Source organism: Puma concolor, chromosome D2 (genome assembly GCF_028749965.1).
Source record: "Puma concolor isolate L17-30 chromosome D2, mPumCon1.1.hap2, whole genome shotgun sequence".
In the NCBI taxonomy this organism is placed as follows: domain Eukaryota; kingdom Metazoa; phylum Chordata; class Mammalia; order Carnivora; family Felidae; genus Puma; species Puma concolor.
The window spans coordinates 82,774,753-82,788,809 of NC_141677.1; the positions used below are offsets into that span (position 1 = coordinate 82,774,753).

General features: G+C 47.4%; 1 protein-coding gene across 1 annotated transcript in view; it reads right to left on the reverse strand.

Annotated features, from left to right (window-relative positions):
• Positions 1–14,057, reverse strand: part of ADAM12 (ADAM metallopeptidase domain 12) — a 353,237-nt gene that overhangs the window by 291,528 nt on the left and 47,652 nt on the right. The window lies entirely within an intron of this gene.

Sequence of the window (14,057 nt, forward strand, 5' to 3'; positions counted from 1 at the left end):
GGCAAAGCAGAAACCAGGCAAGGGTGGGGTGAGGACAGGATACGGCAGGAGGCGGGCACTCTAAAGGGAGTTTTCAGGCAGACAGAATAGAGCAGGGATAAGCATGAGGGCTGCAGGCCAAAGCCTGGCTTCTGTTTAGAGCATCATCTCAACGAGGCCACACGGGAGAGGGCTCTGCCCTTCATCCTGGACAAACTGAGAGCACCATCCACTTACAAACCGGGGCCCGAATCAACCAAGAGATACGACATATAGGTTTCTGGGAAAAGCAGACCTGCCTAAGAGCCCATCGTTTACACCAACACTTTCAAGCATTTGAAAATGCAAGTACCTGGGAGAGACCCTTGACTGTGAACCTATCTACGGAAATGATTTTTTTTTTTAAATCTTTTGTAGCCTTCGTCAAACCTAAATGAAAAAGCACTAGACCAAAACAAAAGTCAAGGTAAAAGTAAATGAAATGGAATAATTGAAAAGTAAGGGACTCTTATAAATATGAATTCAAACATCTCTGGGAACCTGCTATGTGTCAAGTACCAACAGACTCTGAAGATACTGATATGAGCTGTGCACAGTATCTGCCCTTAAAGATTTCACACTTTGCCTAGGAAACCAACAAGAAAATCAACTGTTATGTGTGGATAGCACACACCACGATGGGCATACTGCCCGGGTGCTTGGGTAACATAATCCATGATGGGGGTACTGACTGAGTGCTTGGGTAACATGCGCCATGATGGGGGTACTGACTGGGTATCTGGCAGCTAACCAGAGGGTGACAAGGGGTCATGTATGTGAGTTCAGGAAAACCACTGCCTTGGTCTGCTTTACAGACAGGGGTGCTTAAACAACAGATACCTATTCCCCATTGTTCTGGAGGCTGGAAGTCCAAGATAAGGGTGTCAGCATGGTTGGGGTCTTGGCGAGGGCTCTCCTCCTGGCTTGCGCATGGTCACATTATCACCGCATCCTCACAGGGTGGAGAGAAAGCTCTGGTCTCTTCCTCTTCTTATAAGGACGCTAATCCCATCCTTGGGGCCCCAGCCGCATGACCTCGTCTAAACCTAATCACCTCCCACAAAGGCCCACCTCCAAAGACCATCGCACTGGGGGTTAGGGCTTTAACATGCAAATTTTGGAGAAACAAACATTCAGTCTGTGACGCCAACCAAAAAAGGTAACTTCTGAGATCAGTCCAGGAAAATGGAGACAAGACGTGGTAGGGGAGGCAGGGTCCTAGGGCAGGGAAGGAAGGAGGGTGTAGAAATACTGTGCAGAGCAGAGGCGGGAAGCCGAGCCTCTGGGAAGCCGTCAGGGAGTTGGAGGCGAAGCGCAGTGTGAGGAAGACGGAAGGGGCTCAGATCATGGACAGACGCATAGGCCCCCCATTAAAGGTTTGGGTCTTCTGCCGAGAGAAGTGGGGGGTCACTGACGTTTTTTAAACAGTTCGAAGACACAGTCAGATTTGTGTTGAAGAAACACTCATTCTGCAGAGTAAGGGTGGATTTGAGGGGCCAGAGAGTGAAGGATCCACTGAGATGCTACCCTGGCACGTGCCATTAGAAACCAGGTTTCTGAGAACATTTCATGGCACGGGAAGTATAAACAACAAAATGGCCAACACAGCGAGTCTCGGCATGTAGCACATACACACTTAAACACTACCTTTGCAATAGCTGTCTCAACTAGGTAGTTTTTAGGGTTCCTGTTTTTAATGGGGAAGCGGAGGTTCAGAGAGGTCATGTAACTTGCCAAAGTCACAGAGCGAGGACGACCATCCTGTGAGCCGTCAGCTCTGACAGCCTCAGTGCCGTGGACACAGCATGCAGAAGACAAGAGCCCGTAAACCAGCTCTCGCTCTGGTCTCCTCACAGGCCTGACACACGCTGTCTCTAGCAGAGTCTATCTATAGCCTTGCCACCACTTGCCTCCCTAAAATGGATCCTCTATCTCAAATCTCTTCTAAAACTACTGCCCCAAGTGTCACCTGACCGCTCAAGATCATAGGCGGCTTCCCACTGCCTTTGGAATGGAGTTCCCACCTTCTTAGCACAGCATTCAAGGTCCTGCTTCATCTGGAAACCCCAATCCAGATAGTGCCTTAACTGTTACAGGTGTTTAGGAGTCATTTGCAGGGCACCTGGGGGGCTCAGTCGGTTAAGCGTCCGACTCCAGCTCAGGTCATGATCTCATGGTTAGTGAGTTCAAGCCCCACATGGGGCTCCCTGCTGTCAGCACGGAGCCCACTTCTGATCCTCTGTCCCCCTCTCTCTCTGCCCTTCCCCTGCTCGCTCTTTCAAAAATAAATAAATATTATTAAAAAAAATTTTTTTTAAGGAGTAGTTTGCAAAAACAAACAGAAAACTACAATTTGCCACCCAACACGGACGATGCAGAGCAGGTTTCCAAATCTCAATCAGGATCTTCTGGACAGAAGGACGCAGAGTCGCGGAGGGTTTCCACGGGCTGCCTCAGTTTGCACAGAAGCTAGAGCCTGTCACTTCCTGTGTCTTCCCATGTGATTCGGAAATACCAGCAAGGAAATCGCAAGGCGAGCTCCTCCAGCCTCGGCAGCTTCAAATAAAAGAGCTAAATCCGTTCGCCGCCCCGGCTGTAGGAATTTCTTGAGAGGCGGTGCCTCCGAGGTTACTGCGTGCAATAGGCCAGTTCTGCGCATGCTCCAATTCCTGTTCTCCGCCAACACCGGCAGGTGTCGCCGGAAACGTTTCACCGAGCGATGGACACGTGTCGTCTTTGAGGGTACTGACGTCATGAAAGACGTGCACTTCCGCAGCTTCTGGACATTTATCTTACAGGAAAAGATCTTTAAAGCCCCTCCAACCCAGTCCCCCGCCTGCCAGCCCCTGTGGCCAGCTCTCCCCCGGCAACGCTCACGGGGGCCAGGAGAACGTCTCCGCGTTCCCGTCCGTTGTAACCGACAAAAATACACTCGACGTTCTGTGTGTGACTTCGGGACGCTGTTTCTGTCCTTCCCCACCGACAACCGATGCTGCTTGGGCAACTGGGAGCGAGATGGGAATCTTGGTGTCGCCCTCGGGCCTCGGAGGGCGACGGCCCGTTTGTGGTATACGCCCATTGCAGGCGTTTTCCCGTGGCAGCTGCCTTCCCAGAAACGCGTCCAGACTGAACGAGACGAGGCCCCGATACCTGCTCATGAAACAGCAGGCTGGAAACACTCGGCTCCGGGACTCCCCCCGAGGCTGCTCTGGAGGTGAATCTTAAAAAGCTCCCTTCTGCCCTTACTTAGGCAGGGAAGCAAGGGGGTCTACGGACCCGGAAAACCTCACTCTCCCCAAACAGCCCAGACGTGAAATCTGCAAGCCCACCAACGCCTGCTCTCCGGGCTCCAGATGAGCAGGGACACGTACGGAGGCGGCCAGGGCCAGGCCAGCCAACAGGTCCCGGGGATCCGACGGCTTCCCACATAGCCCGCCTAAGACCAAAACCAGCGAGAAATTCTGGCCATGCACACACATTCCCGTCAGCCGAACAGGCACGACCAGAGATCATATATATGCTCAGTGGTCTTGTTCTGAACTCTGAAAGAAGGGACTCGATTTCAAAGGAGCCGCGAGAGAATTCTCTACCCCTTCGTGGGCTCTCGACTCTTAACTTACGCTTCACCTCCCAGAGCTCTGCTTGAGCAAGCTTCCCAGTAGCTCTGCCAGGAAATTGCCAGTTTTTAACGCATTTTATTTTTTTAAGTATCTCCAGCACCCAGCATGGGGGCCTGGAATGTGAGGGGTTCTCAATAACTCCTTGCTGATTAAATGAGTATACGGAAAGAACTCAGGGGAAGACGATGTTTAGTCAGTAAAATTTTTCCCCTCAGAAGTGAGACGTCAACAAGTCTTAGGTGGAATTCTACTGGATGGTGCTTGTTCCTGGCTGGGCCACTGGGCTCGGCCGCCAAGCAGATGGACTTTCACTCCTCAACTCTGGGGATCCGATGGCCCCAGCCCCCCTGCAAGTGAGGCAGGGCTTAATTAGCACAGCTGTGCACAGCACCCCTGATGAGGTGCTCAAGGAGCATCTATCGGAGGGAGAAAAGGAAGAAACTGTGAGAGGTCTTCAACTGTTTTCAAATGATATAACGTCTTCTCCGATGACAGACGGATGCATTTAGAGAGGTACACAGCACACTTTTCATTCACAACCTTTTATGTGGTTGTGAAAACAATTAGTATATCAAGCATGAATAAACTGTGAAGTGTGGCTGTTTCTACAATTAGGCTGAGATCTTTCATGTAGATCGTGGGTGACCGATGTTTGGGAAACACAGGTGTGAAACATGTCACCTGCATATACAAACGTAGCCCTGGAAACCCAGCAGTGATGGGACACAGCACATGCATAACATTATCGAATTTGGGCTGTCTGCCCTCATACCTTCAGGGGTGTCCCCTGTGAGATGCCATGGGGACACACATGCCAGGAAGGCCACAGAATGGAGCCCAGCTAATGGCTCCCATGGGAAGAGGGAATCCTAACAGACATAATCTACAACCCTGGGCTCATTAGCTGTGCTCTCACCAACTCCGTTTGGGTTTATGACCATGTCTTTAAATTACATGCTTGGAACATTAGTGGGTTCAAGCAAAAAAAGACCCTTACTACCTTCAGTGAGTAAAACTTGCAAATGAAAACGGTTACGCCTGTTGAATAAAATCTTTTTGGGCGCCACTTTTAGGAAAAGGTCAAATAAATTTCCGATAATTAGCAGAAAGACGGCCTTTGAGGCAGGGATCAACTCAGGGAATCTGAAAAGCCAGAATTAGGTCAACTGCTGGAGAGTCGGGCATTAATTTCTTAAAATAACATTTTAGGGAAAAGAACTTAATGATTAGGTTTGATTCTCAAGGATTGATTGAGGTTACTGAAAACAGTCATTCATTTTTGGCTGCATAGGTATAGCCACAAAAAGCCAAACTCCTGGTGTATTTTCTCTTATATAACTTTTAGAATTAAAACTCGAGCACCTGGGTGGCTCAGTCGGTTGAGCATCTGACTTCAGCTCAGGTCACGATCTCACCGTGTGTGAGTTCAAGCCCCACATTGGGCTTGCAGCTGTCAGCCTATCAGCACAGAGCCTGCTTCAGATCCTCTGTCCCCCTCTATCTGCCCCTCTTTCACTTGTGCTCTCCCCCAAAATAAAGAAATATTAATATGTGTGTGTGTGTGTGTGTGTGTGTGTGTGTGTGTGTATATATATATATATATATATATATATATATATATATATATATATAGTGTGAAAAGGTATGGTGTGTCCCAGTCTTGACCCAGAATTTGAAGTCTGTTTCCTTAAAATCTAGCAGGAACACACACAACTATTTCCTTACTCTGTCAGCTGAGAAGACCAACAAGTGACACAGCAGTGCGGCTGAGCACACCCAGTGCCCAGATTTTGATGTCTAACACCATTCTCCACGGAGCCAGGGCTCTGTGGGGAAATGGCTGATTTTAGGACTGGGCAGGAAATACAGACCCGGTGCTTCTTGTAGTGACAGAAAGTTGGGGAGTGATAACACACACACATACACACACACACACACACACACACACACACACACACACACACACACACTCCACAGGGAGCATGTCAAAGGGACACAGGAGCCAACTGAAAGTGCTCCCAATGGCCAAAGCAGGGATAATTTGAACAATAACATAAAACAGTTTTGGATTACAAACCAGACTATAAATATCCATGAGTCCATCCTGATACAGAAAAATAACTGAATAAATAAGTAAATAGGGAGAGGAGATAAATCTCCCCTGCAGGAGAATTAGAGCTAATTAATGCAGCCACTTCACCCTCTAGGGGGTGGAGCAGAACTGCTTTGAGCATGAGATGTGCACGTCCTTCCAAAGAATCCGGTACGTAAAGGAGACACACCTGACAAACATGACCTCAGCCAGACGATCAAGGTCAATAGCAACAGTCATAAGGCCCGTCGATAGCACTTGCTATGGTGTAACAAGAATAGTACTTGACTTCTGGGGTCTCCTCCCCAACCTAGGTAAGCCCAGCTCAATCATGAGAAAAAGATCAGACAAACCCCAAGTGAGGAATGTTCTACAAAATCCCTGACCAGTACTTCTCAAAGCTATCAATATCGTCAAAAACGTAAAGTCTAAGAGACCGTCAGAACCAAGTGGCAAGATGATGAGTAAACGTAATGTGGTCTCACAGAAAAAGGACATTAGGTAAACAACTAAGACAATGTGAATAGGGTACAGACTTCAGTTAGTAATAATGTACCAATATTGGTTCTTTAATTGTGACAGATGCACTGTAACATGAGATAATAGTGGGGGGAACATTGGGTGACGTATGTGGGACCTCTGTACTCCCTTGGTGATTTTTCTGTAAATCCAAGATTGTTCTCACATGAAACACTTACTTTAGAAAGTCTAGCAAGAACAAGACTTTGAGAGAGGGAGAAATCAACTTTTCTTCTTACCTGCCCCAAATCTCCAATGGGCAGATTGCTGTAAATACATGTAGTCTGGGGAGACATACATTTCCTTTTGCCCATTTACGGATGGTGCCCATCACCTGTTCTCAGTAGGTGGCTATTGCCCTCAAGGGGGAAAAACTTGGTCCTTGGGGTAGGGGTTAAAAATTCGTAGATATTACAACAATTTGTTTCCTTCCAAAGCTTAACTCTAGCTAACAGATCTTGTTTCTTAGCATTTCATTTCTCCCAAAAGAGAAATATAATTTAAGGTAAGCTAAACTCAATTAAGATTACTCCAAATTAATTTTTCTCTTTAGTCAGGCAATAACAAAACAGTTATAAAATACTGGTGTATACCACTCAAAAACACATACCTGACCCTTACAAGGAAGCATGCAAGAAATGGGGGAGTCCATAGCACGTTAAATCAATACAAGAGGAAAATTTCACACAAGCTCTCTACACAGTTATTATGTTACAATCACAGCACTGTATTCAGTTGTTTTTCACATGATTTTACATACTTGGTTGTAGGCATTCTTGTGATAGGTTTAAAAAAACCTCTCACTTTTTTAAGACAAATGGAATTAAAAAAAAAATCTGTACTTTATGGGCCGCCTGGGTGGCTCAGTCGGTTAAGCATCTGACTCTTGATTTCGGCTCAGGTCATGATCTCATGGCTTGTGAGTTCGAGCCCTGTGTCGGGCTCTGTGCTGATAGTGCAGAGCCTGCTTGGGATTCTCTCTCTTTGTCCCTCCCCCAACATGCGTGTGCACGCATGTGCACACACACACTCTCTTTCTCTCTCTCAAAATATGTAAGTAAACTTTAAAAAAAAAATCTGAACTTTAAACTTTGGTTGAACGAACCATCATCACCAACATGACTGTTTCTTGAACAACTAGGAAGGAACCACCAACTCATTGGTTAGGTTCTGACTTCTGAGAAATTCCAGAGTAAACGCATAGGTGAGAGCATCTTCAGTCGTCGCATGATGTAAGACCATTAAACACAACATTAAGTCTCTCTCGGGGAGATATGCTCTTTAGTCTAAACTGTGATTTAAACCTTCCTCTGGGCACCTGGGCGGCTCAGTTGGTTGAGTGTCTGACATTGGCTCAGGTCACGATCTCGTGGTTTGGGAGTTCGAGCCCCGTATCGGGTTCTCTACCGCCAGCGCAAAGCCTGCTTCAGATCCTCTGTTACCCTCTCTCTCTGCCGCTCTCCTGCTCATGCTCTTTCTTGCTATCTCAATCTCTCAAAAATAAACATTATAAACAAACAAGTCATTAAATAAATCATTAGCCTTTCTAGACATTTTCTTTTCTTCTAAATGTCCTCCAGCCCCAGAAACTTTCCTTTTAGTGAAAGAGTTCAGGTTAAAAATCTTAAAAGGCCATACGTCATGAATTGTTACAGATGTGTCATACCAATATAAATGTGAATCACAGGGAAAGTGGGGTGTGGGGTATATGGGGCTGTCTGTACTATCTTTGCAATGTTTCAGTAAATCTAAAGTGACTCTAAAGTCACTTATTTTAAAAAGCACGGATCTCTTATTAAGTACTTATTTAAATTTATTATAACTGGTCACTCATCTGTGAGTTTCTTAAGGGCGGACAGAGGCTCACCCATCCTTTACCACAGGAAGTTGACCTAGGACCTGGAACACAGCAGACACTCACATGTGCTTGGATGAATGCAGAAAAACTGAAAACAGAACTCATCAGACTCCTTTCGTCCTCATACCAAGCAGCTATATACCCCACCTGTCACTCAAACATGGAGAGTCTTACCTAAGAACCATAAAGCAAAAAGAAATTTGTAACTCTGTTTAAACAATGCAAAGCACTCCATCCCCTCATATTACCTAAGTTTGTTATTTTCTTTTAAGATTTATTTATTTTTGAGAGAGAGGGAGAGACAGAAAGAGCACGAGCAGGGGAGGGGAAGAGAGAGAAGGTAACAGAATCCAAAGCAGGCTCCAGGCTCTGAGCTGTCAGCACAGAGCCTGACGTGGGGCTCAAACGCACGAACTGTGAGATCGTGACCTGAGCCGAAGTCAGACGCCTAACCAACTGCGCCACCCAGGCGCCCCATAAATTTGTTATTTTAAAAACATATTTTCAAAGGTCCCAGGTCTGTGATGATGCTAGAGGTCTGAGGTGGGGAAGGCGGGGCGGGGGGGGGGGGTGGAATCGCAGTAACTGTAGGGATACCTGATTCAACAAGCCAATTTTTTTTTTTTCAACGTTTATTTATTTTTGGGACAGAGAGAAACAGAGCATGAACGGGGAGGGGCAGAGAGAGAGGGAGACACAGAATCGGAAACAGGCTCCAGGCTCTGAGCCATCAGCCCAGAGCCTGACGCGGGGCTCGAACTCACGGACCGCGGGACCGCGAGATCGTGACCTGGCTGAAGTCGGACGCTTAACCGACTGCGCCACCCAGGCGCCCCTCAACAAGCCAATTTTAAAACAAATGACATCAGGGCCTTGCTAAGAGGGCACAGGAAATAAACGAGCTGGCAGTGAGCCACGTGGAAATGTCATCCCAGAGCCCCTCCTTGACTGAGAGGTGTGCTCCCAAAGGTGGTGGTGGGGACACAGGTGAACCAAGCACAATACCCCGGTTTGCTTCGTCCTTGTTGTGTGTCAGCTGCAGGATAAGAGTGCATAAAAATGCCCTGGAGAGTTGGGAATAGCACTCACATCTCCAGAAAGTCAGAGCTTCCTTGGTGGCAAGACAGCCGGGGAGAACACCTGCCCTCCAAGCCATGCTTTCGGAGTCTGGATTTATGAGCTGGTCCCGATACGAAGCACAAGAGGAAAAAAAGCTAAAGATATTCCGGCGGCGGGGGGGGGGGGGGGGGGGGCGGCAGCAGGGCGCTAAGGAAAGAACACAAGACTTCAGAATCTGACCGACTGGGCTTGGTCGCCAGACGGGCTACTTCCCGTTCCAAGTGCTTCCGCACCCTGGTCTGCAAACTTACACAACACCCACCCTGCCGGGCCGCCAGAGCACCTAGTGGGAAATATCTATAGTATGGACATCTAGCTCAGGGGTTGCAAGCTACAGCCTGTGGGCCAAATCCAGCCTACTGCCTGTGAGCTAAGAATGGTTTTACGTTTCTAAATGACTTTTTCTCTTTTTTAAAAAGGAGACTATTTCATGACACGTAAAAATTCTATTAAATCCACATTTCAATGTCCACAGATAAGTTTTATTAGAACTGGCCATGCCCGATTGTTTAGGCATTGTCTAGGGCTGCTTTGATGCTTCAAGGGCAGAGCTGAGCAGCTGAGACAGACGGCGTGGGACCCACACAGCTGAGTTACTGACCGTCTAGGTCTTCCCAGACAAGGTTTACTAGCCTTTGGTCTAGCTCCATCCGAAGTCAAGGGAAGGTTCTTAGTAACTGTCCTTATCCTTCCTAGTCTTTCCCCCAGTGCAGTGGCTCTTAAGGGGCAGGTGTTCACCACCTCCCCCCCGCCCCTTCAGGGGACATTTGGAGTCGACATGAATGGAGGGGAAGGCACTACCGGCATCTAGTGAGTAAAGGCCAGGGACGCGAACACCCTATGGCACGCAGGACGGCCCCCTGCCTGTACACACACAACAAAGAGCGACCCAGCCCCACTGGCGACAGTGCCGACGTCGAGAGGCCCTTCCGGAAAGCCCAGAATGAGTTACGAGAAAGGAAAGAGGTGGACACTCAGCGTGCCGAGCGTGCTGGGTCAGGCAGCAAGGGACACGTTCACACCTCGCTTGTAGATAAGGAAACAGAGGCTCAGCCAGGGCTAGTCACTGGTCCATCATGATACGGCAACACAGGAGCCGGAATCCATTGTCCCTCCTCTGCTTGCTCTCTGTCTCTCTCCCTCTCAAAAATGAATAAAGATCAGAGAGAGAGAGAGAGAGAGAGAGAGAGAAGGTATAATTCAAGCTGGGGTTTCAGGTGTCAGGGACACAGCATATACCAAGGATGGCACATTTAGGCAGCAGGCTGCTCTGCTCGGATGACCTCGATGGCTGGGAGGTAGAGCGGGGCCTTCGGCATCGGGACAGCCCCGCCTATAAGGCATCTTGGGCATCATCAAGAAACCTGGATTTGGAGTCAGAGATCATGGGGAGCTTCTGAAGGGGCTGGGAAGCAGGAAAGTGACAGGCTAGCTCTGTGTCTTAGACAAATCACTCTGCTTGCATAATGTATGTCTGTAGCAGTAAAGGACTAATAAGCCATGGTGGGGAAGGGGCATGTGTTAGACATATTGGGCCAGGGGACTCGACAGATGTCTCCAATCTCATGATCTGAGGGGGGCGGGGGGAAGGGGATGACAATGTTATCCTCTAGGGGCTATTAAATAAAATAGAGAAGATTGACAGGGGCTGTGTCCACTTTGGGGCACAGCGCAGTTAAAATAATTGGGAACTTTCAACTGGAGGCTCCTGGAATCCACTGGATGTCAGGCCCAAATCTCAGAAGTGAAGGCAAGGGGAGTGATGTGGGTTTTAAGTCCGTATATGTTAGAGAATACGTACTGGGGTCATCATGTGAAATGTTTCCGGCGGGGCACTTCCCACACAGCAGGAGTTGAGGGGCGGTGGCTAACGTCACTAGAGTCATTCCTATGAACAGCCCCCCACGCCGCTCTAGGCGGACAGTGAGGCCACAGAAGTGAACGGCACAGCCAGCGGGAGCCCTCAGTCAGAAGAAAGTCAGCGGAAACCAACCGTTAAAGGACAAAGCCAAAAAGAGGAATGAAAAGCAAGAATTAAAGACATATGGGGAGAAACAAGAGAGAACAGGGTCTTGGGAGCCAAAGGAAAGTGAGAATTTCAAAGGAGGGTAAATCACTGTCAAGATAAGTAAGACACAGAGTGAAAGGAAGGGCTGGCTTTGGAAGTTGGGAGGCCACCTATGACCTTGGCAAGAACCGTGGTTGTGAGGAAGTTCTGGGAGGGGGCGCTGCTACTGGGGTGGGGGTGGGAATGCGGGGGGTGGGGTGAACACCCTGCCCCCCCGCCACGTGAGGAGAAGTCTCCCCAGAAGGGCTGACACAGATGGTTATTTGAAGGAGAAGCAAGGCTCCTTTCAATGTATGGAGCGGAATCTACTTCTGCCGTTTTAATTAGTTGCCATTTGATATTTGATATTTGAGACCCACAATATGCAAAGGGAAGCTTCGGTTGCACGTTCTAATCTGCTTGCCTTTCTATTTTCCATTCCACACACTATTTCCATACATTCGTTCTCATGTGAGCAGGCTGGTGGTTGGACATTTCCTGGAGCATTCAAAGGCTGGGCTCAACGCAGGTCATCTCCCGATCTGTCACATCTTGACATGCCTTCCCCGGGCTTCCTTTCTTTCAAGACATGAAATTGGAGATGGGTCCCTAAAACACTTTGTACTTGTAGTATCACCTTCCATTGGTGTAGCGGGTTTTAGTTCCCCATGGGATTTTACAGCCATTGTTTCATCACACTCATTCCTGTAACAGCCCTGAGACGGAGGGAAAGCAGACAGGCTTATCCTCATGTTATAGACCAAAATAACAGCGAGCAGACAAATAAAATGCCAGAAGCTCTCCAACGCGGGCAAGGTCACGTTCTTTCCCAGCCTCGTCTCTGTCAAGTAAATTATCAGTGGCAATGATGGCTTGGTGCTTCATTTGAAAAGGACCTAATAATATCCCATCCAGATATATTTCAATCACAGCGGGGAGAAGGAGGTGTGGAATGTGACAGTACTTCTGCCTAAATCAGCTCAGTCGGGTTGACCAGCACTCCAGCGCTTTCCAACAGTGCAAGGGTTCTAATCTTGTGTGCTCATGAGAATCCCCTAGGAGCACTTTATAAAAAGGAAGATGCCTGGGCCTTCCCCAAACTAAGCACACTCTCAGGAAAGACACTGGCTGAACAGAAAGATACAGGAGAGCAAAGAATAAAAGAGCAGGGCAGAAAAGCAAGAATCTAAACCCACAACTCCATATTCTCAGGTACAGCAGGCAGAGTTGTGTGGCAAAAATATTCATGAATGTAAGTTTTGCATACCTGAGGATATACTCTGTTAATGTGAAATGAAATGAGAATGAAAATGTCTAACATGAAGATGTGGGCAGTCATACGTGATGACAAGGAAAGACACACACATACACACCATTAGTCAGAATCCCTATTCTCCCAACAGGTACACGCATCTCCCTCATGGAGAATTATGGCACGCATGTACAAGCGTGTCGTAGGCGCCCTTTCTCATGCAGGCCCTTAGTGGTTAACTACCACATATGGGCACACATCGTAATGACAGAGCCATAAGGCTGATTTCACGAGTCCCATGGCATTATGACAAAATGCTGTCCCCCAAATCTCTTAAGTCCCTATTCCCTTAAATAATGTCGGTAAGGTGGAGTCCTTTGAGTGTCCTACGCATGTGTCTACCACCTGCATGGTCCTAATCTGGAGGTACAATTGCAGAGGAGCTGAGACAGTCATCAAATAATAATGGTTTTCTCCGTTTTCTCTAAAGCTGGTGCGGGTGCCCCATAGTCATCGGGTTGTAAGCTTGGCCAGAAGCAGAAGACGCGCCGCCGTGCCTCGGGATGTCTGCCAGATGGCTGGCTGGCAGGAAGGATGAAGCTGGAGGTCAGAAACCAGACCCCACCTGAACTGGTCCATTCCAGTGGCGTGCCAAGAACACTCATCAGGTTTGGCTCTGATACGCACCCCAGGTAGGGTTGCCAGACAAAGGGCAGGGCACCAGTTAAATGTGTATCTCAATAAACAACAATACCCCAAATACTGCATGGGACAGATTGAAAAAAAAAATTCTCTGTTTATCTGAAGTCCAAGTTTACGGGGATATTCTCGACTTTTATTTGCTACATTTGGCAACCCCCACCCCCCAATCAGGGAAAGCTTCCATAACGGCTTCTACCCCCCAAGAAACTTTAGATGGTTCCATATTTTTGTATTATTAATTAGCACCTATAAATATTTTAAAGGCATACTTTCTGGTATAGTATGCTTCTCTTTTCTGCATCTATCATAACATCTCTATTTTTTCAGATTAATGACACAATGAAATATTCTTTAACATCTTAAGTTTTTCTTCCAGGAAACACCATCAATACCACCGCAAGTGACTTATCCATTGCCTGTTAAATTTGCAACAGTTTCCATGAAACAGAAAAATCCAAAAGAGTAGATTTGGCATCTGGATCCTTTAACCAAACCTCCTACCTTTCCGATTGCTCACTTTCAACCAAAAGCTTCTTTAGAAAATAAATTAGTGATGTAAATCATATTATCATTACTCACATTAAGGGGGCCCACTGCAGCCCTTTCAGAAAGCCACAGAGGATTTTCACAATCTCAACTGTTCTTAAAAAAAAATCTGTTTTCTATTATGAAAAATAATCTAAAAATAGTTCCACATAACACAAGGACAAAGCCATCTGTGTGATCTCTCCAAAGAGCTCATATTTCTATAGATTTTTATCACTCTCCAACTGTTCCAACAAGTCCTGAAATTTAAGAAAGTCGCGTAGATTTGGCACCTAAAACTCATC